This window comes from Strix uralensis, chromosome 3 (genome assembly GCF_047716275.1).
Source record: "Strix uralensis isolate ZFMK-TIS-50842 chromosome 3, bStrUra1, whole genome shotgun sequence".
In the NCBI taxonomy this organism is placed as follows: Eukaryota; Metazoa; Chordata; class Aves; order Strigiformes; family Strigidae; genus Strix; species Strix uralensis.
Genome location: NC_133974.1, coordinates 123,225,411 through 123,252,726, shown reverse-complemented (window position 1 = coordinate 123,252,726; position 27,316 = coordinate 123,225,411).

The following is a 27,316-nucleotide window of genomic DNA, read 5'->3' as shown; positions in this document are numbered from 1 at the left end:
TTGTGCAGAAAACACTAACACTTGTTCAGAACGAAAGAAAGCACAGAGCCCCATATTTGCTGTTGTCCTGGAGAGCTTGCAGAGCACTGGGGAAAGGCAGGCAGAGAATTCCCTGCTAGCACCTTCTCTGTGCCTGGGAAGCAGAAGTGTTCACATTGCTTCGCAGAATCGCTTTTGTGCAGAAAACACTAACACTTGTTCAGAACGAAAGAAAGCACAGAGCCCCAGATTTTATGTTGTCCTGGAGAGCTTGCAGAGCACTGGGGAAAGGCAGGCAGAGAATTCCCTGCTAGCACCTTCTCGGTGCCTGGGAAGAAGAAGTGTTCACATTGCTTCGCAGAATCGCTTTTGTGCAGAAAACACTAACACTTGTTCAGAACGAAAGAAAGCACAGAGCCCCAGATTTGCTGTTGTGCTGGAGAGCTTGCAGAGCACTGGGGAAAGGCAGGCAGAGAATTCCCTGCTAGCACCTTCTCTGTGCCTGGGAAGCAGAAGTGTTCACATTGCTTCGCAGAATCGCTTTTGTGCAGAAAACACTAACACTTGTTCAGAACGAAAGAAAGCACAGAGCCCCAGATTTTATGTTGTCCTGGAGAGCTTGCAGAGCACTGGGGAAAGGCAGGCAGAGAATTCCCTGCTAGCACCTTCTCTCTGCGCGGGAATGAGAAGTGTTCACATTGCTTCGCAGAATCGCTTTTGTGCAGAAAACACTAACACTTGTTCAGAACGAAAGAAAGCACATAGCCCCAGATTTTATGTTGTCCTGGAGAGCTTGCAGAGCACTGGGGAAAAGCAGGCAGAGAATTCCCTGCTAGCACCGTGTCTGTGTGCGGGAAGGAAAAGTGTTCACATTTTTTCGCAGAATCGCATTTGCGTCGCTGCAGAGAACACAAAAGCTTGTTCAGGACGAAAGAAAGCACAGAGCCCCAGATTTGCTGTTGTCCTGGAGAGCTTGCAGAGCACTGGGGAAAGGCAGGCAGAGAATTCCCTGCTAGCACCTTCTCGGTGCCTGGGAAGAAGAAGTGTTCACATTGCTTCGCAGAATCGCTTTTGTGCAGAAAACACTAACACTTGTTCAGAACGAAAGAAAGCACAGAGCCCCAGATTTGCTGTTGTCTTAGAGAGCTTGCAGAGCACTGGGGAAAGGCAGGCAGAGAATTCCCTGCTAGCACCTTCTCTGTGCCTGGGAAGCAGAAGTGTTCACATTGCTTCGCAGAATCGCTTTTGTGCAGAAAACACTAACACTTGTTCAGAACGAAAGAAAGCACAGAGACCCAGATTTTATGTTGTCCTGGAGAGCTTGCAGAGCACTGGGGAAAGGCAGGCAGAGAATTCCCTGCTAGCACCTTCTCTGTGCCTGGGAAGCAGAAGTGTTCACATTGCTTCGCAGAATCGCTTTTGTGCAGAAAACACTAACACTTGTTCAGAACGAAAGAAAGCACAGAGCCCCAGATTTTATGTTGTCCTGGAGAGCTTGCAGAGCACTGGGGAAAGGCAGGCAGAGAATTCCCTGCTAGCACCTTCTCTCTGCGCGGGAATGAGAAGTGTTCACATTTTTTCGCAGAATCGCATTTGCGTCGCTTCAGAGAACACAAAAGCTTGTTCAGGACGAAAGAAAGCACAGAGCCCCAGATTTGCTGTTACCCTGGAGAGCTTGCAGAGCACTGGGGAAAGCAGGCAGAGAATTCCCTGCTAGCACCTTCTCTGTGGGCGGGAAGGCAAAGTGTTCACATTTCCTCGCAGAATCGCTTTTGTGCAGAAAACACTAACACTTGTTCAGAACGAAAGAAAGCACAGAGCCCCAGATTTTATGTTGTCCTGGAGAGCTTGCAGAGCACTGGGGAAAGGCAGGCAGAGAATTCCCTGCTAGCACCTTCTCTCTGTGCGGGAATGAGAAGTGTTCACATTGCTTCGCAGAATCGCTTTTGTGCAGAAAACACTAACACTTGTTCAGAACGAAAGAAAGCACAGAGCCCCAGATTTTATGTTGTCCTGGAGAGCTTGCAGAGCACTGGGGAAAGGCAGGCAGAGAATTCCCTGCTAGCACCGTCTCTGTGCGCGGGAAGGAAAAGTGTTCACATTTTTTCGCAGAATCGCATTTGCGTCGCTGCAGAGAACACAAAAGCTTGTTCAGGACGAAAGAAAGCACAGAGCCCCAGATTTGCTGTTACCCTGGAGAGCTTGCAGAGCACTGGGGAAAGCAGGCAGAGAATTCCCTGCTAGAACCTTCTCTGTGCGCGGGAAGGCAAAGTGTTCACATTTCCTCGCAGAATCGCTTTTGTGCAGAAAACACTAACACTTGTTCAGAATGAAAGAAAGCACAGAGCCCCAGATTTTATGTTGTCCTGGAGAGCTTGCAGAGCACTGGGGAAAGGCAGGCAGAGAATTCCCTGCTAGCACCTTCTCTGTGCGCGGGAAGGCAAAGTGTTCACATTTCCTCGCAGAATCGCTTTTGTGCAGAAAACACTAACACTTGTTCAGAACGAAAGAAAGCACATAGCCCCAGATTTTATGTTGTCCTGGAGAGCTTGCAGAGCACTGGGGAAAGGCAGGCAGAGAATTCCCTGCTAGCACCGTCTCTGTGCGCGGGAAGGAAAAGTGTTCACATTTTTTCGCAGAATCGCATTTGCGTCGCTGCAGAGAACACAAAAGCTTGTTCAGGACGAAAGAAAGCACAGAGCCCCAGATTTGCTGTTACCCTGGAGAGCTTGCAGAGCACTGGAGAAAGGCAGGCAGAGAATTCCCTGCTAGCACCTTCTCTGTGCCTGGGAAGCAGAAGTGTTCACATTTCCTCGCAGAATAGCTTTTGTGTAGAAAACACTAACACTTGTTCAGAACGAAAGAAAGCACAGAGCCCCAGATTTTATGTTGTCCTGGAGAGCTTGCAGAGCACTGGGGAAAGGCAGGCAGAGAATTCCCTGCTAGCACCTTCTCTGTGCCTGGGAAGCAGAAGTGTTCACATTGCTTCGCAGAATCGCTTTTGTGCAGAAAACACTAACACTTGTTCAGAACGAAAGAAAGCACAGAGCCCCAGATTTTATGTTGTCCTGGAGAGCTTGCAGAGCACTGGGGAAAGGCAGGCAGAGAATTCCCTGCTAGCACCTTCTCTGTGCCTGGGAAGCAGAAGTGTTCACATTGCTTCGCAGAATCGCTTTTGTGCAGAAAACACTAACACTTGTTCAGAACGAAAGAAAGCACAGAGCCCCAGATTTGCTGTTGTCCTGGAGAGCTTGCAGAGCACTGGGGAAAGGCAGGCAGAGAATTCCCTGCTAGCACCTTCTCTGTGCCTGGGAAGCAGAAGTGTTCACATTGCTTCGCAGAATCGCTTTTGTGCAGAAAACAGTAACACTTGTTCAGAACGAAAGAAAGCACAGAGCCCCAGATTTTATGTTGTCCTGGAGAGCTTGCAGAGCACTGGGGAAAGGCAGGCAGAGAATTCCCTGCTAGCACCTTCTCTCTGCGCGGGAATGAGAAGTGTTCACATTGCTTCGCAGAATCGCTTTTGTGCAGAAAACACTAACACTTGTTCAGAACGAAAGAAAGCACAGAGCCCCAGATTTTATGTTGTCCTGGAGAGCTTGCAGAGCACTGGGGAAAGGCAGGCAGAGAATTCCCTGCTAGCACCTTCTCTCTGCGCGGGAATGAGAAGTGTTCACATTTTTTCGCAGAATCGCATTTGCGTCGCTTCAGAGAACACAAAAGCTTGTTCAGGACGAAAGAAAGCACAGAGCCCCAGATTTGCTGTTACCCTGGAGAGCTTGCAGAGCACTGGGGAAAGCAGGCAGAGAATTCCCTGCTAGCACCTTCTCTGTGGGCGGGAAGGCAAAGTGTTCACATTTCCTCGCAGAATCGCTTTTGTGCAGAAAACACTAACACTTGTTCAGAACGAAAGAAAGCACAGAGCCCCAGATTTTATGTTGTCCTGGAGAGCTTGCAGAGCACTGGGGAAAGGCAGGCAGAGAATTCCCTGCTAGCACCTTCTCTCTGTGCGGGAATGAGAAGTGTTCACATTGCTTCGCAGAATCGCTTTTGTGCAGAAAACACTAACACTTGTTCAGAACGAAAGAAAGCACAGAGCCCCAGATTTTATGTTGTCCTGGAGAGCTTGCAGAGCACTGGGGAAAGGCAGGCAGAGAATTCCCTGCTAGCACCGTCTCTGTGCGCGGGAAGGAAAAGTGTTCACATTTTTTCGCAGAATCGCATTTGCGTCGCTGCAGAGAACACAAAAGCTTGTTCAGGACGAAAGAAAGCACAGAGCCCCAGATTTGCTGTTACCCTGGAGAGCTTGCAGAGCACTGGGGAAAGCAGGCAGAGAATTCCCTGCTAGAACCTTCTCTGTGCGCGGGAAGGCAAAGTGTTCACATTTCCTCGCAGAATCGCTTTTGTGCAGAAAACACTAACACTTGTTCAGAATGAAAGAAAGCACAGAGCCCCAGATTTTATGTTGTCCTGGAGAGCTTGCAGAGCACTGGGGAAAGGCAGGCAGAGAATTCCCTGCTAGCACCTTCTCTGTGCGCGGGAAGGCAAAGTGTTCACATTTCCTCGCAGAATCGCTTTTGTGCAGAAAACACTAACACTTGTTCAGAACGAAAGAAAGCACATAGCCCCAGATTTTATGTTGTCCTGGAGAGCTTGCAGAGCACTGGGGAAAGGCAGGCAGAGAATTCCCTGCTAGCACCGTCTCTGTGCGCGGGAAGGAAAAGTGTTCACATTTTTTCGCAGAATCGCATTTGCGTCGCTGCAGAGAACACAAAAGCTTGTTCAGGACGAAAGAAAGCACAGAGCCCCAGATTTGCTGTTACCCTGGAGAGCTTGCAGAGCACTGGAGAAAGGCAGGCAGAGAATTCCCTGCTAGCACCTTCTCTGTGCCTGGGAAGCAGAAGTGTTCACATTTCCTCGCAGAATAGCTTTTGTGTAGAAAACACTAACACTTGTTCAGAACGAAAGAAAGCACAGAGCCCCAGATTTTATGTTGTCCTGGAGAGCTTGCAGAGCACTGGGGAAAGGCAGGCAGAGAATTCCCTGCTAGCACCTTCTCTGTGCCTGGGAAGCAGAAGTGTTCACATTGCTTCGCAGAATCGCTTTTGTGCAGAAAACACTAACACTTGTTCAGAACGAAAGAAAGCACAGAGCCCCAGATTTTATGTTGTCCTGGAGAGCTTGCAGAGCACTGGGGAAAGGCAGGCAGAGAATTCCCTGCTAGCACCTTCTCTGTGCCTGGGAAGCAGAAGTGTTCACATTGCTTCGCAGAATCGCTTTTGTGCAGAAAACACTAACACTTGTTCAGAACGAAAGAAAGCACAGAGCCCCAGATTTGCTGTTGTCCTGGAGAGCTTGCAGAGCACTGGGGAAAGGCAGGCAGAGAATTCCCTGCTAGCACCTTCTCGGTGCCTGGGAAGAAGTGTTCACATTGCTTCGCAGAATCGCTTTTGTGCAGAAAACACTAACACTTGTTCAGAACGAAAGAAAGCACAGAGACCCAGATTTTATGTTGTCCTGGAGAGCTTGCAGAGCACTGGGGAAAGGCAGGCAGAGAATTCCCTGCTAGCACCTTCTCTGTGCCTGGGAAGCAGAAGTGTTCACATTGCTTCGCAGAATCGCTTTTGTGCAGAAAACACTAACACTTGTTCAGAACGAAAGAAAGCACAGAGCCCCAGATTTTATGTTGTCCTGGAGAGCTTGCAGAGCACTGGGGAAAGGCAGGCAGAGAATTCCCTGCTAGCACCTTCTCTCTGCGCGGGAATGAGAAGTGTTCACATTTTTTCGCAGAATCGCATTTGCGTCGCTTCAGAGAACACAAAAGCTTGTTCAGGACGAAAGAAAGCACAGAACCCCAGATTTGCTGTTACCCTGGAGAGCTTGCAGAGCACTGGGGAAAGCAGGCAGAGAATTCCCTGCTAGCACCTTCTCTGTGGGCGGGAAGGCAAAGTGTTCACATTTCCTCGCAGAATCGCTTTTGTGCAGAAAACACTAACACTTGTTCAGAACGAAAGAAAGCACAGAGCCCCAGATTTTATGTTGTCCTGGAGAGCTTGCAGAGCACTGGGGAAAGGCAGGCAGAGAATTCCCTGCTAGCACCTTCTCTCTGTGCGGGAATGAGAAGTGTTCACATTGCTTCGCAGAATCGCTTTTGTGCAGAAAACACTAACACTTGTTCAGAACGAAAGAAAGCACAGAGCCCCAGATTTTATGTTGTCCTGGAGAGCTTGCAGAGCACTGGGGAAAGGCAGGCAGAGAATTCCCTGCTAGCACCGTCTCTGTGCGCGGGAAGGAAAAGTGTTCACATTTTTTCGCAGAATCGCATTTGCGTCGCTGCAGAGAACACAAAAGCTTGTTCAGGACGAAAGAAAGCACAGAGCCCCAGATTTGCTGTTACCCTGGAGAGCTTGCAGAGCACTGGGGAAAGCAGGCAGAGAATTCCCTGCTAGAACCTTCTCTGTGCGCGGGAAGGCAAAGTGTTCACATTTCCTCGCAGAATCGCTTTTGTGCAGAAAACACTAACACTTGTTCAGAATGAAAGAAAGCACAGAGCCCCAGATTTTATGTTGTCCTGGAGAGCTTGCAGAGCACTGGGGAAAGGCAGGCAGAGAATTCCCTGCTAGCACCTTCTCTGTGCGCGGGAAGGCAAAGTGTTCACATTTCCTCGCAGAATCGCTTTTGTGCAGAAAACACTAACACTTGTTCAGAACGAAAGAAAGCACATAGCCCCAGATTTTATGTTGTCCTGGAGAGCTTGCAGAGCACTGGGGAAAGGCAGGCAGAGAATTCCCTGCTAGCACCGTCTCTGTGCGCGGGAAGGAAAAGTGTTCACATTTTTTCGCAGAATCGCATTTGCGTCGCTGCAGAGAACACAAAAGCTTGTTCAGGACGAAAGAAAGCACAGAGCCCCAGATTTGCTGTTACCCTGGAGAGCTTGCAGAGCACTGGAGAAAGGCAGGCAGAGAATTCCCTGCTAGCACCTTCTCTGTGCCTGGGAAGCAGAAGTGTTCACATTTCCTCGCAGAATAGCTTTTGTGTAGAAAACACTAACACTTGTTCAGAACGAAAGAAAGCACAGAGCCCCAGATTTTATGTTGTCCTGGAGAGCTTGCAGAGCACTGGGGAAAGGCAGGCAGAGAATTCCCTGCTAGCACCTTCTCTGTGCCTGGGAAGCAGAAGTGTTCACATTGCTTCGCAGAATCGCTTTTGTGCAGAAAACACTAACACTTGTTCAGAACGAAAGAAAGCACAGAGCCCCAGATTTTATGTTGTCCTGGAGAGCTTGCAGAGCACTGGGGAAAGGCAGGCAGAGAATTCCCTGCTAGCACCTTCTCTGTGCCTGGGAAGCAGAAGTGTTCACATTGCTTCGCAGAATCGCTTTTGTGCAGAAAACACTAACACTTGTTCAGAACGAAAGAAAGCACAGAGCCCCAGATTTGCTGTTGTCCTGGAGAGCTTGCAGAGCACTGGGGAAAGGCAGGCAGAGAATTCCCTGCTAGCACCTTCTCTGTGCCTGGGAAGCAGAAGTGTTCACATTGCTTCGCAGAATCGCTTTTGTGCAGAAAACAGTAACACTTGTTCAGAACGAAAGAAAGCACAGAGCCCCAGATTTTATGTTGTCCTGGAGAGCTTGCAGAGCACTGGGGAAAGGCAGGCAGAGAATTCCCTGCTAGCACCTTCTCTCTGCGCGGGAATGAGAAGTGTTCACATTGCTTCGCAGAATCGCTTTTGTGCAGAAAACACTAACACTTGTTCAGAACGAAAGAAAGCACAGAGCCCCAGATTTTATGTTGTCCTGGAGAGCTTGCAGAGCACTGGGGAAAGGCAGGCAGAGAATTCCCTGCTAGCACCTTCTCTCTGCGCGGGAATGAGAAGTGTTCACATTTTTTCGCAGAATCGCATTTGCGTCGCTTCAGAGAACACAAAAGCTTGTTCAGGACGAAAGAAAGCACAGAGCCCCAGATTTGCTGTTACCCTGGAGAGCTTGCAGAGCACTGGGGAAAGCAGGCAGAGAATTCCCTGCTAGCACCTTCTCTGTGGGCGGGAAGGCAAAGTGTTCACATTTCCTCGCAGAATCGCTTTTGTGCAGAAAACACTAACACTTGTTCAGAACGAAAGAAAGCACAGAGCCCCAGATTTTATGTTGTCCTGGAGAGCTTGCAGAGCACTGGGGAAAGGCAGGCAGAGAATTCCCTGCTAGCACCTTCTCTCTGTGCGGGAATGAGAAGTGTTCACATTGCTTCGCAGAATCGCTTTTGTGCAGAAAACACTAACACTTGTTCAGAACGAAAGAAAGCACAGAGCCCCAGATTTTATGTTGTCCTGGAGAGCTTGCAGAGCACTGGGGAAAGGCAGGCAGAGAATTCCCTGCTAGCACCGTCTCTGTGCGCGGGAAGGAAAAGTGTTCACATTTTTTCGCAGAATCGCATTTGCGTCGCTGCAGAGAACACAAAAGCTTGTTCAGGACGAAAGAAAGCACAGAGCCCCAGATTTGCTGTTACCCTGGAGAGCTTGCAGAGCACTGGGGAAAGCAGGCAGAGAATTCCCTGCTAGAACCTTCTCTGTGCGCGGGAAGGCAAAGTGTTCACATTTCCTCGCAGAATCGCTTTTGTGCAGAAAACACTAACACTTGTTCAGAATGAAAGAAAGCACAGAGCCCCAGATTTTATGTTGTCCTGGAGAGCTTGCAGAGCACTGGGGAAAGGCAGGCAGAGAATTCCCTGCTAGCACCTTCTCGGTGCCTGGGAAGAAGAAGTGTTCACATTGCTTCGCAGAATCGCTTTTGTGCAGAAAACACTAACACTTGTTCAGAACGAAAGAAAGCACAGAGCCCCAGATTTTATGTTGTCCTGGAGAGCTTGCAGAGCACTGGGGAAAGGCAGGCAGAGAATTCCCTGCTAGCACCGTCTCTGTGCGCGGGAAGGAAAAGTGTTCACATTTTTTCGCAGAATCGCATTTGCGTCGCTGCAGAGAACACAAAAGCTTGTTCAGGACGAAAGAAAGCACAGAGCCCCAGATTTGCTGTTACCCTGGAGAGCTTGCAGAGCACTGGAGAAAGGCAGGCAGAGAATTCCCTGCTAGCACCTTCTCTGTGCCTGGGAAGCAGAAGTGTTCACATTTCCTCGCAGAATAGCTTTTGTGTAGAAAACACTAACACTTGTTCAGAACGAAAGAAAGCACAGAGCCCCAGATTTTATGTTGTCCTGGAGAGCTTGCAGAGCACTGGGGAAAGGCAGGCAGAGAATTCCCTGCTAGCACCTTCTCTGTGCCTGGGAAGCAGAAGTGTTCACATTGCTTCGCAGAATCGCTTTTGTGCAGAAAACACTAACACTTGTTCAGAACGAAAGAAAGCACAGAGCCCCAGATTTTATGTTGTCCTGGAGAGCTTGCAGAGCACTGGGGAAAGGCAGGCAGAGAATTCCCTGCTAGCACCTTCTCGGTGCCTGGGAAGAAGTGTTCACATTGCTTCGCAGAATCGCTTTTGTGCAGAAAACACTAACACTTGTTCAGAACGAAAGAAAGCACAGAGCCCCAGATTTGCGGTTGTCCTGGAGAGCTTGCAGAGCACTGGGGAAAGGCAGGCAGAGAATTCCCTGCTAGCACCTTCTCTGTGCCTGGGAAGCAGAAGTGTTCACATTGCTTCGCAGAATCGCTTTTGTGCAGAAAACAGTAACACTTGTTCAGAACGAAAGAAAGCACAGAGCCCCAGATTTTATGTTGTCCTGGAGAGCTTGCAGAGCACTGGGGAAAGGCAGGCAGAGAATTCCCTGCTAGCACCTTCTCTCTGCGCGGGAATGAGAAGTGTTCACATTGCTTCGCAGAATCGCTTTTGTGCAGAAAACACTAACACTTGTTCAGAACGAAAGAAAGCACAGAGCCCCAGATTTTATGTTGTCCTGGAGAGCTTGCAGAGCACTGGGGAAAGGCAGGCAGAGAATTCCCTGCTAGCACCGTCTCTGTGCGCGGGAAGGAAAAGTGTTCACATTTTTTCGCAGAATCGCATTTGCGTCGCTGCAGAGAACACAAAAGCTTGTTCAGGACGAAAGAAAGCACAGAGCCCCAGATTTGCTGTTACCCTGGAGAGCTTGCAGAGCACTGGGGAAAGGCAGGCAGAGAATTCCCTGCTAGCACCTTCTCTGTGCCTGGGAAGAAGAAGTGTTCACATTGCTTCGCAGAATCGCTTTTGTGCAGAAAACACTAACACTTGTTCAGAACGAAAGAAAGCACAGAGCCCCAGATTTGCTGTTGTCTTAGAGAGCTTGCAGAGCACTGGGGAAAGGCAGGCAGAGAATTCCCTGCTAGCACCTTCTCTGTGCCTGGGAAGCAGAAGTGTTCACATTGCTTCGCAGAATCGCTTTTGTGCAGAAAACACTAACACTTGTTCAGAACGAAAGAAAGGACAGAGCCCCAGATTTTATGTTGTCCTGGAGAGCTTGCAGAGCACTGGGGAAAGGCAGGCAGAGAATTCCCTGCTAGCACCGTCTCTGTGCGCGGGAATGAGAAGTGTTCACATTGCTTCACAGAATCGCTTTTGTGCAGAATACACTAACACTTGTTCAGAACGAAAGAAAACACAGAGCCCCAGATTTTATGTTGTCCTGGAGAGCTTGAAGAGCACTGGGGAAAGGCAGGCAGAGAATTCCCTGCTAGCACCGTCTCTGTGCGCGGGAATGAGAAGTGTTCACATTTTTTCGCAGAATCGCATTTGCGTCGCTGCAGAGAACACAAAAGCTTGTTCAGGACGAAAGAAAGCACAGAGCCCCAGATTTGCTGTTACCCTGGAGAGCTTGCAGAGCACTGGAGAAAGGCAGGCAGAGAATTCCCTGCTAGCACCTTCTCTGTGCCTGGGAAGCAGAAGTGTTCACATTTCCTCGCAGAATAGCTTTTGTGTAGAAAACACTAACACTTGTTCAGAACGAAAGAAAGCACAGAGCCCCAGATTTTATGTTGTCCTGGAGAGCTTGCAGAGCACTGGGGAAAGGCAGGCAGAGAATTCCCTGCTAGCACCTTCTCTGTGCCTGGGAAGCAGAAGTGTTCACATTGCTTCGCAGAATCGCTTTTGTGCAGAAAACACTAACACTTGTTCAGAACGAAAGAAAGCACAGAGCCCCAGATTTTATGTTGTCCTGGAGAGCTTGCAGAGCACTGGGGAAAGGCAGGCAGAGAATTCCCTGCTAGCACCTTCTCGGTGCCTGGGAAGAAGTGTTCACATTGCTTCGCAGAATCGCTTTTGTGCAGAAAACACTAACACTTGTTCAGAACGAAAGAAAGCACAGAGCCCCAGATTTGCTGTTGTCCTGGAGAGCTTGCAGAGCACTGGGGAAAGGCAGGCAGAGAATTCCCTGCTAGCACCTTCTCTGTGCCTGGGAAGCAGAAGTGTTCACATTGCTTCGCAGAATCGCTTTTGTGCAGAAAACACTAACACTTGTTCAGAACGAAAGAAAGCACAGAGCCCCAGATTCTATGTTGTCCTGGAGAGCTTGCAGAGCACTGGGGAAAGGCAGGCAGAGAATTCCCTGCTAGCACCTTCTCTGTGCGCGGGAATGAGAAGTGTTCACATTTTTTCGCAGAATCGCATTTGCGTCGCTTCAGAGAACACAAAAGCTTGTTCAGGAGGAAAGAAAGCACAGAGCCCCAGATTTGCTGTTACCCTGGAGAGCTTGCAGAGCACTGGGGAAAGCAGGCAGAGAATTCCCTGCTAGCACCTTCTCTGTGGGCGGGAAGGCAAAGTGTTCACATTTCCTCGCAGAATCGCTTTTGTGCAGAAAACACTAACACTTGTTCAGAACGAAAGAAAGCACATAGCCCCAGATTTTATGTTGTCCTGGAGAGCTTGCAGAGCACTGGGGAAAGGCAGGCAGAGAATTCCCTGCTAGCACCTTCTCGGTGCCTGGGAAGAAGAAGTGTTCACATTGCTTCGCAGAATCGCTTTTGTGCAGAAAACACTAACACTTGTTCAGAACGAAAGAAAGCACCGAGCCCCAGATTTGCTGTTGTCCTGGAGAGCTTGCAGAGCACTGGGGAAAGGCAGGCAGAGAATTCCCTGCTAGCACCTTCTCTGTGCCTGGGAAGCAGAAGTGTTCACATTGCTTCGCAGAATCGCTTTTGTGCAGAAAACACTAACACTTGTTCAGAACGAAAGAAAGCACAGAGCCCCAGATTTGCTGTTGTCCTGGAGAGCTTGCAGAGCACTGGGGAAAGGCAGGCAGAGAATTCCCTGCTAGCACCGTGTCTGTGCGCGGGAAGGAAAAGTGTTCACATTTTTTCGCAGAATCGCATTTGCGTCGCTGCAGAGAACACAAAAGCTTGTTCAGGACGAAAGAAAGCACAGAGCCCCAGATTTGCTGTTACCCTGGAGAGCTTGCAGAGCACTGGGGAAAGCAGGCAGAGAATTCCCTGCTAGCACCTTCTCGGTGCCTGGGAAGAAGAAGTGTTCACATTGCTTCGCAGAATCGCTTTTGTGCAGAAAACACTAACACTTGTTCAGAACGAAAGAAAGCACAGAGCCCCAGATTTGCTGTTGTCCTAGAGAGCTTGCAGAGCACTGGGGAAAGGCAGGCAGAGAATTCCCTGCTAGCACCTTCTCTGTGCCTGGGAAGAAGAAGTGTTCACATTGCTTCGCAGAATCGCTTTTGTGCAGAAAACACTAACACTTGTTCAGAACGAAAGAAAGCACAGAGCCCCAGATTTTATGTTGTCCTGGAGAGCTTGCAGAGCACTGGGGAAAGGCAGGCAGAGAATTCCCTGCTAGCACCTTCTCTGTGCGCGGGAATGAGAAGTGTTCACATTTTTTCGCAGAATCGCATTTGCGTCGCTTCAGAGAACACAAAAGCTTGTTCAGGACGAAAGAAAGCACAGAGCCCCAGATTTGCTGTTACCCTGGAGAACTTGCAGAGCACTGGGGAAAGCAGGCAGAGAATTCCCTGCTAGCACCTTCTCTGTGCGCGGGAAGGCAAAGTGTTCACATTTCCTCGCAGAATCGCTTTTGTGCAGAAAACACTAACACTTGTTCAGAACGAAAGAAAGCACAGAGCCCCAGATTTTATGTTGTCCTGGAGAGCTTGCAGAGCACTGGGGAAAGGCAGGCAGAGAATTCCCTGCTAGCACCTTCTCTCTGCGCGGGAATGAGAAGTGTTCACATTGCTTCGCAGAATCGCTTTTGTGCAGAAAACACTAACACTTGTTCAGAACGAAAGAAAGCACAGAGCCCCAGATTTTATGTTGTCCTGGAGAGCTTGCAGAGCACTGGGGAAAGGCAGGCAGAGAATTCCCTGCTAGCACCTTCTCTCTGCGCGGGAATGAGAAGTGTTCACATTTTTTCGCAGAATCGCATTTGCGTCGCTTCAGAGAACACAAAAGCTTGTTCAGGACGAAAGAAAGCACAGAGCCCCAGATTTTATGTTGTCCTGGAGAGCTTGCAGAGCACTGGGGAAAGGCAGGCAGAGAATTCCCTGCTAGCACCTTCTCTGTGGGCGGGAAGGCAAAGTGTTCACATTTCCTCGCAGAATCACTTTTGTGCAGAAAACACTAACACTTGTTCAGAACGAAAGAAAGCACAGAGCCCCAGATTTTATGTTGTCCTGGAGAGCGTGCAGAGCACTGGGGAAAGGCAGGCAGAGAATTCCCTGCTAGCACCTTCTCTCTGTGCGGGAATGAGAAGTGTTCACATTGCTTCGCAGAATCGCTTTTGTGCAGAAAACACTAACACTTGTTCAGAACGAAAGAAAGCACAGAGCCCCAGATTTGCTGTTGTCCTGGAGAGCTTGCAGAGCACTGGGGAAAGGCAGGCAGAGAATTCCCTGCTAGCACCGTCTCTGTGCGCGGGAAGGAAAAGTGTTCACATTTTTTCGCAGAATCGCATTTGCGTCGCTGCAGAGAACACAAAAGCTTGTTCAGGACGAAAGAAAGCACAGAGCCCCAGATTTGCTGTTACCCTGGAGAGCTTGCAGAGCACTGGGGAAAGCAGGCAGAGAATTCCCTGCTAGCACCTTCTCTGTGCGCGGGAAGGCAAAGTGTTCACATTTCCTCGCAGAATCGCTTTTGTGCAGAAAACACTAACACTTGTTCAGAATGAAAGAAAGCACAGAGCCCCAGATTTGCTGTTGTCCTGGAGAGCTTGCAGAGCACTGGGGAAAGGCAGGCAGAGAATTCCCTGCTAGCACCTTCTCTGTGCCTGGGAAGAAGAAGTGTTCACATTGCTTCGCAGAATCGCTTTTGTGCAGAAAACACTAACACTTGTTCAGAACGAAAGAAAGCACATAGCCCCAGATTTTATGTTGTCCTGGAGAGCTTGCAGAGCACTGGGGAAAGGCAGGCAGAGAATTCCCTGCTAGCACCGTCTCTCTGCGCGGGAAGGAAAAGTGTTCACATTTTTTCGCAGAATCGCATTTGCGTCGCTGCAGAGAACACAAAAGCTTGTTCAGGACGAAAGAAAGCACAGAGCCCCAGATTTGCTGTTACCCTGGAGAGCTTGCAGAGCACTGGACAAAGGCAGGCAGAGAATTCCCTGCTAGCACCTTCTCTGTGCGCGGGAAGGCAAAGTGTTCACATTTCCTCGCAGAATCGCTTTTGTGCAGAAAACACTAACACTTGTTCAGAACGAAAGAAAGCACAGAGCCCCATATTTGCTGTTGTCCTGGAGAGCGTGCAGAGCACTGGGGAAAGGCAGGCAGAGAATTCCCTGCTAGCACCTTCTCTGTGCCTGGGAAGCAGAAGTGTTCACATTGCTTCGCAGAATCGCTTTTGTGCAGAAAACACTAACACTTGTTCAGAACGAAAGAAAGCACAGAGCCCCAGATTTTATGTTGTCCTGGAGAGCTTGCAGAGCACTGGGGAAAGGCAGGCAGAGAATTCCCTGCTAGCACCTTCTCGGTGCCTGGGAAGAAGTGTTCACATTGCTTCGCAGAATCGCTTTTGTGCAGAAAACACTAACACTTGTTCAGAACGAAAGAAAGCACAGAGCCCCAGATTTTATGTTGTCCTGGAGAGCTTGCAGAGCACTGGGGAAAGGCAGGCAGAGAATTCCCTGCTAGCACCGTCTCTGTGCGCGGGAAGGAAAAGTGTTCACATTTTTTCGCAGAATCGCATTTGCGTCGCTGCAGAGAACACAAAAGCTTGTTCAGGACGAAAGAAAGCACAGAGCCCCAGATTTGCTGTTACCCTGGAGAGCTTGCAGAGCACTGGGGAAAGCAGGCAGAGAATTCCCTGCTAGAACCTTCTCTGTGCGCGGGAAGGCAAAGTGTTCACATTGCTTCGCAGAATCGCTTTTGTGCAGAAAACACTAACACTTGTTCAGAATGAAAGAAAGCACAGAGCCCCAGATTTTATGTTGTCCTGGAGAGCTTGCAGAGCACTGGGGAAAGGCAGGCAGAGAATTCCCTGCTAGCACCTTCTCTGTGCGCGGGAAGGCAAACTGTTCACATTTCCTCGCAGAATCGCTTTTGTGCAGAAAACACTAACACTTGTTCAGAACGAAAGAAAGCACAGAGCCCCAGATTTGCTGTTGTCCTGGAGAGCTTGCAGAGCACTGGGGAAAGGCAGGCAGAGAATTCCCTGCTAGCACCGTGTCTGTGCGCGGGAAGGAAAAGTGTTCACATTTTTTCGCAGAATCGCATTTGCGTCGCTGCAGAGAACACAAAAGCTTGTTCAGGACGAAAGAAAGCACAGAGCCCCAGATTTGCTGTTACCCTGGAGAGCTTGCAGAGCACTGGGGAAAGGCAGGCAGAGAATTCCCTGCTAGCACCTTCTCGGTGCCTGGGAAGAAGAAGTGTTCACATTGCTTCGCAGAATCGCTTTTGTGCAGAAAACACTAACACTTGTTCAGAACGAAAGAAAGCACAGAGCCCCAGATTTGCTGTTGTCCTAGAGAGCTTGCAGAGCACTGGGGAAAGGCAGGCAGAGAATTCCCTGCTAGCACCTTCTCTGTGCCTGGGAAGCAGAAGTGTTCACATTGCTTCGCAGAATCGCTTTTGTGCAGAAAACACTAACACTTGTTCAGAACGAAAGAAAGCACAGAGCCCCAGATTTTATGTTGTCCTGGAGAGCTTGCAGAGCACTGGGGAAAGGCAGGCAGAGAATTCCCTGCTAGCACCTTCTCGGTGCCTGGGAAGCAGAAGTGTTCACATTGCTTCGCAGAATCGCTTTTGTGCAGAAAACACTAACACTTGTTCAGAACGAAAGAAAGCACAGAGCCCCAGATTTGCTGTTGTCCTGGAGAGCTTGCAGAGCACTGGGGAAAGGCAGGCAGAGAATTCCCTGCTAGCACCTTCTCTCTGCGCGGGAATGAGAAGTGTTCACATTGCTTCGCAGAATCGCTTTTGTGCAGAAAACACTAACACTTGTTCAGAATGAAAGAAAGCACAGAGCCCCAGATTTTATGTTGTCCTGGAGAGCTTGCAGAGCACTGGGGAAAGGCAGGCAGAGAATTCCCTGCTAGCACCTTCTCTCTGCGCGGGAATGAGAAGTGTTCACATTTTTTCGCAGAATCGCATTTGCGTCGCTTCAGAGAACATAAAAGCTTGTTCAGGAGGAAAGAAAGCACAGAGCCCCAGATTTGCTGTTACCCTGGAGAGCTTGCAGAGCACTGGGGAAAGCAGGCAGAGAATTCCCTGCTAGCACCTTCTCTGTGGGCGGGAAGGCAAAGTGTTCACATTTCCTCGCAGAATCGCTTTTGTGCAGAAAACACTAACACTTGTTCAGAACGAAAGAAAGCACAGAGCCCCAGATTTGCTGTTACCCTGGAGAGCTTGCAGAGCACTGGGGAAAGGCAGGCAGAGAATTCCCTGCTAGCACCTTCTCGGTGCCTGGGAAGAAGAAGTGTTCACATTGCTTCGCAGAATCGCTTTTGTGCAGAAAACACTAACACTTGTTCAGAACGAAAGAAAGCACCGAGCCCCAGATTTGCTGTTGTCCTGGAGAGCTTGCAGAGCACTGGGGAAAGGCAGGCAGAGAATTCCCTGCTAGCACCTTCTCTGTGCCTGGGAAGCAGAAGTGTTCACATTGCTTCGCAGAATCGCTTTTGTGCAGAAAACACTAACACTTGTTCAGAACGAAAGAAAGCACAGAGCCCCAGATTTGCTGTTGTCCTGGAGAGCTTGCAGAGCACTGGGGAAAGGCAGGCAGAGAATTCCCTGCTAGCACCGTGTCTGTGCGCGGGAAGGAAAAGTGTTCACATTTTTTCGCAGAATCGCATTTGCGTCGCTGCAGAGAACACAAAAGCTTGTTCAGGACGAAAGAAAGCACAGAGCCCCAGATTTGCTGTTACCCTGGAGAGCTTGCAGAGCACTGGGGAAAGGCAGGCAGAGAATTCCCTGCTAGCACCTTCTCGGTGCCTGGGAAGAAGAAGTGTTGACATTGCTTCGCAGAATCGCTTTTGTGCAGAAAACACTAACACTTGTTCAGAACGAAAGAAAGCACAGAGCCCCAGATTTGCTGTTGTCCTAGAGAGCTTGCAGAGCACTGGGGAAAGGCAGGCAGAGAATTCCCTGCTAGCACCTTCTCTGTGCGCGGGAATGAGAAGTGTTCACATTGCTTCGCAGAATCGCTTTTGTGCAGAAAACACTAACACTTGTTCAGAACGAAAGAAAGCACAGAGCCCCAGATTTTATGTTGTCCTGGAGAGCTTGCAGAGCACTGGGGAAAGGCAGGCAGAGAATTCCCTGCTAGCACCTTCTCTCTGCGCGGGAATGAGAAGTGTTCACATTTTTTCGCAGAATCGCATTTGCGTCGCTGCAGAGAACACAAAAGCTTGTTCAGGACGAAAGAAAGCACAGAGCCCCAGATTTGCTGTTACCCTGGAGAGCTTGCAGAGCACTGGGGAAAGGCAGGCAGAGAATTCCCTGCTAGCACCTTCTCGGTGCCTGGGAAGAAGAAGTGTTCACATTGCTTCGCAGAATCGCTTTTGTGCAGAAAACACTAACACTTGTTCAGAACGAAAGAAAGCACAGAGCCCCAGATTTGCTGTTGTCCTAGAGAGCTTGCAGAGCACTGGGGAAAGGCAGGCAGAGAATTCCCTGCTAGCACCTTCTCTGTGCCTGGGAAGCAGAAGTGTTCACATTGCTTCGCAGAATCGCTTTTGTGCAGAAAACACTAACACTTGTTCAGAACGAAAGAAAGCACAGAGCCCCAGATTTTATGTTGTCCTGGAGAGCTTGCAGAGCACTGGGGAAAGGCAGGCAGAGAATTCCCTGCTAGCACCTTCTCTCTGCGCGGGAATGAGAAGTGTTCACATTTTTTCGCAGAATCGCATTTGCGTCGCTGCAGAGAACACAAAAGCTTGTTCAGGACGAAAGAAAGCACAGAGCCCCAGATTTGCTGTTACCCTGGAGAACTTGCAGAGCACTGGGGAAAGCAGGCAGAGAATTCCCTGCTAGCACCTTCTCTGTGCGCGGGAAGGCAAAGTGTTCACATTTCCTCGCAGAATCGCTTTTGTGCAGAAAACACTAACACTTGTTCAGAACGAAAGAAAGCACAGAGCCCCAGATTTTATGTTGTCCTGGAGAGCTTGCAGAGCACTGGGGAAAGGCAGGCAGAGAATTCCCTGCTAGCACCTTCTCTCTGCGCGGGAATGAGAAGTGTTCACATTGCTTCGCAGAATCGCTTTTGTGCAGAAAACACTAACACTTGTTCAGAACGAAAGAAAGCACAGAGCCCCAGATTTTATGTTGTCCTGGAGAGCTTGCAGAGCACTGGGGAAAGGCAGGCAGAGAATTCCCTGCTAGCACCTTCTCTCTGCGCGGGAATGAGAAGTGTTCACATTTTTTCGCAGAATCGCATTTGCGTCGCTTCAGAGAACACAAAAGCTTGTTCAGGACGAAAGAAAGCACAGAGCCCCAGATTTTATGTTGTCCTGGAGAGCTTGCAGAGCACTGGGGAAAGGCAGGCAGAGAATTCCCTGCTAGCACCTTCTCTGTGGGCGGGAAGGCAAAGTGTTCACATTTCCTCGCAGAATCGCTTTTGTGCAGAAAACACTAACACTTGTTCAGAACGAAAGAAAGCACAGAGCCCCAGATTTTATGTTGTCCTGGAGAGCTTGCAGAGCACTGGGGAAAGGCAGGCAGAGAATTCCCTGCTAGCACCTTCTCTCTGCGCCGGAATGAGAAGTGTTCACATTGCTTCGCAGAATCGCTTTTGTGCAGAAAACACTAACACTTGTTCAGAACGAAAGAAAGCACAGAGCCCCAGATTTTATGTTGTCCTGGAGAGCTTGCAGAGCACTGGGGAAAGGCAGGCAGAGAATTCCCTGCTAGCACCGTCTCTGTGCGCGGGAAGGAAAAGTGTTCACATTTTTTCGCAGAATCGCATTTGCGTCGCTGCAGAGAACACAAAAGCTTGTTCAGGACGAAAGAAAGCACAGAGCCCCAGATTTGCTGTTACCCTGGAGAGCTTGCAGAGCACTGGGGAAAGCAGGCAGAGAATTCCCTGCTAGCACCTTCTCTGTGCGCGGGAAGGCAAAGTGTTCACATTTCCTCGCAGAATCGCTTTTGTGCAGAAAACACTAACACTTGTTCAGAATGAAAGAAAGCACAGAGCCCCAGATTTGCTGTTGTCCTGGAGAGCTTGCAGAGCACTGGGGAAAGGCAGGCAGAGAATTCCCTGCTAGCACCTTCTCTGTGCCTGGGAAGAAGAAGTGTTCACATTGCTTCGCAGAATCGCTTTTGTGCAGAAAACACTAACACTTGTTCAGAACGAAAGAAAGCACATAGCCCCAGATTTTATGTTGTCCTGGAGAGCTTGCAGAGCACTGGGGAAAGGCAGGCAGAGAATTCCCTGCTAGCACCGTCTCTGTGCGCGGGAAGGAAAAATGTTCACATTTTTTCGCAGAATCGCATTTGCGTCGCTGCAGAGAACACAAAAGCTTGTTCAGGACGAAAGAAAGCACAGAGCCCCAGATTTGCTGTTACCCTGGAGAGCTTGCAGAGCACTGGACAAAGGCCGGCAGAGAATTCCCTGCTAGCACCTTCTCTGTGCGCGGGAAGGCAAAGTGTTCACATTTCCTCGCAGAATCGCTTTTGTGCAGAAAACACTAACACTTGTTCAGAACGAAAGAAAGCACAGAGCCCCATATTTGCTGTTGTCCTGGAGAGCGTGCAGAGCACTGGGGAAAGGCAGGCAGAGAATTCCCTGCTAGCACCTTCTCTGTGCCTGGGAAGCAGAAGTGTTCACATTGCTTCGCAGAATCGCTTTTGTGCAGAAAACACTAACACTTGTTCAGAACGAAAGAAAGCACAGAGCCCCAGATTTTATGTTGTCCTGGAGAGCTTGCAGAGCACTGGGGAAAGGCAGGCAGAGAATTCCCTGCTAGCACCTTCTCGGTGCCTGGGAAGAAGTGTTCACATTGCTTCGCAGAATCGCTTTTGTGCAGAAAACACTAACACTTGTTCAGAACGAAAGAAAGCACAGAGCCCCAGATTTTATGTTGTCCTGGAGAGCTTGCAGAGCACTGGGGAAAGGCAGGCAGAGAATTCCCTGCTAGCACCTTCTCTGTGCCTGGGAAGCAGAAGTGTTCACATTGCTTCGCAGAATCGCTTTTGTGCAGAAAACACTAACACTTGTTCAGAATGAAAGAAAGCACAGAGCCCCAGATTTTATGTTGTCCTGGAGAGCTTGCAGAGCACTGGGGAAAGGCAGGCAGAGAATTCCCTGCTAGCACCTTCTCTCTGCGCGGGAATGAGAAGTGTTCACATTTTTTCGCAGAATCGCATTTGCGTCGCTTCAGAGAACATAAAAGCTTGTTCAGGAGGAAAGAAAGCACAGAGCCCCAGATTTGCTGTTACCCTGGAGAGCTTGCAGAGCACTGGGGAAAGCAGGCAGAGAATTCCCTGCTAGCACCTTCTCTGTGGGCGGGAAGGCAAAGTGTTCACATTTCCTCGCAGAATCGCTTTTGTGCAGAAAACACTAACACTTGTTCAGAACGAAAGAAAGCACAGAGCCCCAGATTTGCTGTTACCCTGGAGAGCTTGCAGAGCACTGGGGAAAGGCAGGCAGAGAATTCCCTGCTAGCACCTTCTCGGTGCCTGGGAAGAAGAAGTGTTCACATTGCTTCGCAGAATCGCTTTTGTGCAGAAAACACTAACACTTGTTCAGAACGAAAGAAAGCACCGAGCCCCAGATTTGCTGTTGTCCTGGAGAGCTTGCAGAGCACTGGGGAAAGGCAGGCAGAGAATTCCCTGCTAGCACCTTCTCTGTGCCTGGGAAGCAGAAGTGTTCACATTGCTTCGCAGAATCGCTTTTGTGCAGAAAACACTAACACTTGTTCAGAACGAAAGAAAGCACAGAGCCCCAGATTTGCTGTTGTCCTGGAGAGCTTGCAGAGCACTGGGGAAAGGCAGGCAGAGAATTCCCTGCTAGCACCGTGTCTGTGCGCGGGAAGGAAAAGTGTTCACATTTTTTCGCAGAATCGCATTTGCGTCGCTGCAGAGAACACAAAAGCTTGTTCAGGACGAAAGAAAGCACAGAGCCCCAGATTTGCTGTTACCCTGGAGAGCTTGCAGAGCACTGGGGAAAGGCAGGCAGAGAATTCCCTGCTAGCACCTTCTCGGTGCCTGGGAAGAAGAAGTGTTGACATTGCTTCGCAGAATCGCTTTTGTGCAGAAAACACTAACACTTGTTCAGAACGAAAGAAAGCACAGAGCCCCAGATTTGCTGTTGTCCTAGAGAGCTTGCAGAGCACTGGGGAAAGGCAGGCAGAGAATTCCCTGCTAGCACCTTCTCTGTGCGCGGGAATGAGAAGTGTTCACATTGCTTCGCAGAATCGCTTTTGTGCAGAAAACACTAACACTTGTTCAGAACGAAAGAAAGCACAGAGCCCCAGATTTTATGTTGTCCTGGAGAGCTTGCAGAGCACTGGGGAAAGGCAGGCAGAGAATTCCCTGCTAGCACCTTCTCTCTGCGCGGGAATGAGAAGTGTTCACATTTTTTCGCAGAATCGCATTTGCGTCGCTGCAGAGAACACAAAAGCTTGTTCAGGACGAAAGAAAGCACAGAGCCCCAGATTTGCTGTTACCCTGGAGAGCTTGCAGAGCACTGGGGAAAGGCAGGCAGAGAATTCCCTGCTAGCACCTTCTCGGTGCCTGGGAAGAAGAAGTGTTCACATTGCTTCGCAGAATCGCTTTTGTGCAGAAAACACTAACACTTGTTCAGAACGAAAGAAAGCACAGAGCCCCAGATTTGCTGTTGTCCTAGAGAGCTTGCAGAGCACTGGGGAAAGGCAGGCAGAGAATTCCCTGCTAGCACCTTCTCTGTGCCTGGGAAGCAGAAGTGTTCACATTGCTTCGCAGAATCGCTTTTGTGCAGAAAACACTAACACTTGTTCAGAACGAAAGAAAGCACAGAGCCCCAGATTTTATGTTGTCCTGGAGAGCTTGCAGAGCACTGGGGAAAGGCAGGCAGAGAATTCCCTGCTAGCACCTTCTCTCTGCGCGGGAATGAGAAGTGTTCACATTTTTTCGCAGAATCGCATTTGCGTCGCTGCAGAGAACACAAAAGCTTGTTCAGGACGAAAGAAAGCACAGAGCCCCAGATTTGCTGTTACCCTGGAGAACTTGCAGAGCACTGGGGAAAGCAGGCAGAGAATTCCCTGCTAGCACCTTCTCTGTGCGCGGGAAGGCAAAGTGTTCACATTTCCTCGCAGAATCGCTTTTGTGCAGAAAACACTAACACTTGTTCAGAACGAAAGAAAGCACAGAGCCCCAGATTTTATGTTGTCCTGGAGAGCTTGCAGAGCACTGGGGAAAGGCAGGCAGAGAATTCCCTGCTAGCACCTTCTCTCTGCGCGGGAATGAGAAGTGTTCACATTGCTTCGCAGAATCGCTTTTGTGCAGAAAACACTAACACTTGTTCAGAACGAAAGAAAGCACAGAGCCCCAGATTTTATGTTGTCCTGGAGAGCTTGCAGAGCACTGGGGAAAGGCAGGCAGAGAATTCCCTGCTAGCACCTTCTCTCTGCGCGGGAATGAGAAGTGTTCACATTTTTTCGCAGAATCGCATTTGCGTCGCTTCAGAGAACACAAAAGCTTGTTCAGGACGAAAGAAAGCACAGAGCCCCAGATTTTATGTTGTCCTGGAGAGCTTGCAGAGCACTGGGGAAAGGCAGGCAGAGAATTCCCTGCTAGCACCTTCTCTGTGGGCGGGAAGGCAAAGTGTTCACATTTCCTCGCAGAATCGCTTTTGTGCAGAAAACACTAACACTTGTTCAGAACGAAAGAAAGCACAGAGCCCCAGATTTTATGTTGTCCTGGAGAGCTTGCAGAGCACTGGGGAAAGGCAGGCAGAGAATTCCCTGCTAGCACCTTCTCTCTGCGCCGGAATGAGAAGTGTTCACATTGCTTCGCAGAATCGCTTTTGTGCAGAAAACACTAACACTTGTTCAGAACGAAAGAAAGCACAGAGCCCCAGATTTTATGTTGTCCTGGAGAGCTTGCAGAGCACTGGGGAAAGGCAGGCAGAGAATTCCCTGCTAGCACCGTCTCTGTGCGCGGGAAGGAAAAGTGTTCACATTTTTTCGCAGAATCGCATTTGCGTCGCTGCAGAGAACACAAAAGCTTGTTCAGGACGAAAGAAAGCACAGAGCCCCAGATTTGCTGTTACCCTGGAGAGCTTGCAGAGCACTGGGGAAAGCAGGCAGAGAATTCCCTGCTAGCACCTTCTCTGTGCGCGGGAAGGCAAAGTGTTCACATTTCCTCGCAGAATCGCTTTTGTGCAGAAAACACTAACACTTGTTCAGAATGAAAGAAAGCACAGAGCCCCAGATTTGCTGTTGTCCTGGAGAGCTTGCAGAGCACTGGGGAAAGGCAGGCAGAGAATTCCCTGCTAGCACCTTCTCTGTGCCTGGGAAGAAGAAGTGTTCACATTGCTTCGCAGAATCGCTTTTGTGCAGAAAACACTAACACTTGTTCAGAACGAAAGAAAGCACATAGCCCCAGATTTTATGTTGTCCTGGAGAGCTTGCAGAGCACTGGGGAAAGGCAGGCAGAGAATTCCCTGCTAGCACCGTCTCTGTGCGCGGGAAGGAAAAATGTTCACATTTTTTCGCAGAATCGCATTTGCGTCGCTGCAGAGAACACAAAAGCTTGTTCAGGACGAAAGAAAGCACAGAGCCCCAGATTTGCTGTTACCCTGGAGAGCTTGCAGAGCACTGGACAAAGGCCGGCAGAGAATTCCCTGCTAGCACCTTCTCTGTGCGCGGGAAGGCAAAGTGTTCACATTTCCTCGCAGAATCGCTTTTGTGCAGAAAACACTAACACTTGTTCAGAACGAAAGAAAGCACAGAGCCCCATATTTGCTGTTGTCCTGGAGAGCGTGCAGAGCACTGGGGAAAGGCAGGCAGAGAATTCCCTGCTAGCACCTTCTCTGTGCCTGGGAAGCAGAAGTGTTCACATTGCTTCGCAGAATCGCTTTTGTGCAGAAAACACTAACACTTGTTCAGAACGAAAGAAAGCACAGAGCCCCAGATTTTATGTTGTCCTGGAGAGCTTGCAGAGCACTGGGGAAAGGCAGGCAGAGAATTCCCTGCTAGCACCTTCTCGGTGCCTGGGAAGAAGTGTTCACATTGCTTCGCAGAATCGCTTTTGTGCAGAAAACACTAACACTTGTTCAGAACGAAAGAAAGCACAGAGCCCCAGATTTTATGTTGTCCTGGAGAGCTTGCAGAGCACTGGGGAAAGGCAGGCAGAGAATTCCCTGCTAGCACCTTCTCTGTGCGCGGGAATGAGAAGTGTTCACATTGCTTCGCAGAATCGCTTTTGTGCAGAAAACACTAACACTTGTTCAGAACGAAAGAAAGCACAGAGCCCCAGATTTTATGTTGTCCTGGAGAGCTTGCAGAGCACTGGGGAAAGGCAGGCAGAGAATTCCCTGCTAGCACCTTCTCTCTGCGCGGGAATGAGAAGTGTTCACATTTTTTCGCAGAATCGCATTTGCGTCGCTTCAGAGAACACAAAAGCTTGTTCAGGAGGAAAGAAAGCACAGAGCCCCAGATTTGCTGTTACCCTGGAGAGCTTGCAGAGCACTGGGGAAAGCAGGCAGAGAATTCCCTGCTAGCACCTTCTCTGTGCGCGGGAAGGCAAAGTGTTCACATTTCCTCGCAGAATCGCTTTTGTGCAGAAAACACTAACACTTGTTCAGAACGAAAGAAAGCACAGAGCCCCAGATTTTATGTTGTCCTGGAGAGCTTGCAGAGCACTGGGGAAAGGCAGACAGAGAATTCCCTGCTAGCACCTTCTCGGTGCCTGGGAAGAAGAAGTGTTCACATTGCTTCGCAGAATCGCTTTTGTGCAGAAAACACTAACACTTGTTCAGAACGAAAGAAAGCACAGAGCCCCAGATTTTATGTTGTCCTGGAGAGCTTGCAGAGCACTGGGGAAAAGCAGGCAGAGAATTCCCTGCTAGCACCGTGTCTGTGCGCGGGAAGGAAAAGTGTTCACATTTTTTCGCAGAATCGCATTTGCTTCGCTGCAGAGAACACAAAAGCTTGTTCAGGAGGAAAGAAAGCACAGAGCCCCAGATTTGCTGTTACCCTGGAGAGCTTGCAGAGCACTGGGGAAAGGCAGGCAGAGAATTCCCTGCTAGCACCTTCTCGGTGCCTGGGAAGAAGAAGTGTTCACATTGCTTCGCAGAATCGCTTTTGTGCAGAAAACACTAACACTTGTTCAGAACGAAAGAAAGCACAGAGCCCCAGATTTTATGTTGTCCTGGAGAGCTTGCAGAGCACTGGGGAAAGGCAGGCAGAGAATTCCCTGCTAGCACCTTCTCTCTGCGCGGGAATGAGAAGTGTTCACATTGCTTCGCAGAATCGCTTTTGTGCAGATAACACTAACACTTGTTCAGAACGAAAGAAAGCACAGAGCCCCAGATTTTATGTTGTCCTGGAGAGCTTGCAGAGCACTGGGGAAAGGCAGGCAGAGAATTCCCTGCTAGCACCTTCTCTCTGCGCGGGAATGAGAAGTGTTCACATTTTTTCGCAGAATCGCATTTGCGTCGCTGCAGAGAACACAAAAGCTTGTTCAGGACGAAAGAAAGCACAGAGCCCCAGATTTGCTGTTACCCTGGAGAGCTTGCAGAGCACTGGGGAAAGCAGGCAGAGAATTCCCTGCTAGCACCTTCTCTGTGCGCGGGAAGGCAAAGTGTTCACATTTCCTCGCAGAATCGCTTTTGTGCAGAAAACAGTAACACTTGTTCAGAACGAAAGAAAGCACAGAGCCCCAGATTTTATGTTGTCCTGGAGAGCTTGCAGAGCACTGGGGAAAGGCAGGCAGAGAATTCCCTGCTAGCACCTTCTCTCTGCGCGGGAATGAGAAGTGTTCACATTGCTTCGCAGAATCGCTTTTGTGCAGAAAACACTAACACTTGTTCAGAACGAAAGAAAGCACAGAGCCCCAGATTTTATGTTGTCCTGGAGAGCTTGCAGAGCACTGGGGAAAGGCAGGCAGAGAATTCCCTGCTAGCACCTTCTCGGTGCCTGGGAAGAAGAAGTGTTCACATTGCTTCGCAGAATCGCTTTTGTGCAGAAAACACTAACACTTGTTCAGAACGAAAGAAAGCACAGAGCCCCAGATTTGCTGTTGTCCTGGAGAGCTTGCAGAGCACTGGGGAAAGGCAGGCAGAGAATTCCCTGCTAGCACCTTCTCTGTGCCTGGGAAGCAGAAGTGTTCACATTGCTTCGCAGAATCGCTTTTGTGCAGAAAACACTAACACTTGTTCAGAACGAAAGAAAGCACATAGCCCCAGATTTTATGTTGTCCTGGAGAGCTTGCAGAGCACTGGGGAAAGGCAGGCAGAGAATTCCCTGCTAGCACCTTCTCTGTGCGCGGGAATGAGAAGTGTTCACATTGCTTCGCAGAATCGCTTTTGTGCAGAAAACACTAACACTTGTTCAGAACGAAAGAAAGCACATAGCCCCAGATTTTATGTTGTCCTGGAGAGCTTGCAGAGCACTGGGGAAAGGCAGGCAGAGAATTCCCTGCTAGCACCTTCTCTGTGCCTGGGAAGCAGAAGTGTTCACGTTGCTTCGCAGAATCGCTTTTGTGCAGAAAACACTAACACTTGTTCAGAACGAAAGAAAGCACAGAGCCCCAGATTTGCTGTTGTCCTGGAGAGCTTGCAGAGCACTGGGGAAAGGCAGGCAGAGAATTCCCTGCTAGCACCTTCTCGGTGCCTGGGAAGAAGAAGTGTTCACATTGCTTCGCAGAATCGCTTTTGTGCAGAAAACACTAACACTTGTTCAGAACGAAAGAAAGCACAGAGCCCCAGATTTTATGTTGTCCTGGAGAGCTTGCAGAGCACTGGGGAAAGGCAGGCAGAGAATTCCCTGCTAGCACCTTCTCTCTGCGCGGGAATGAGA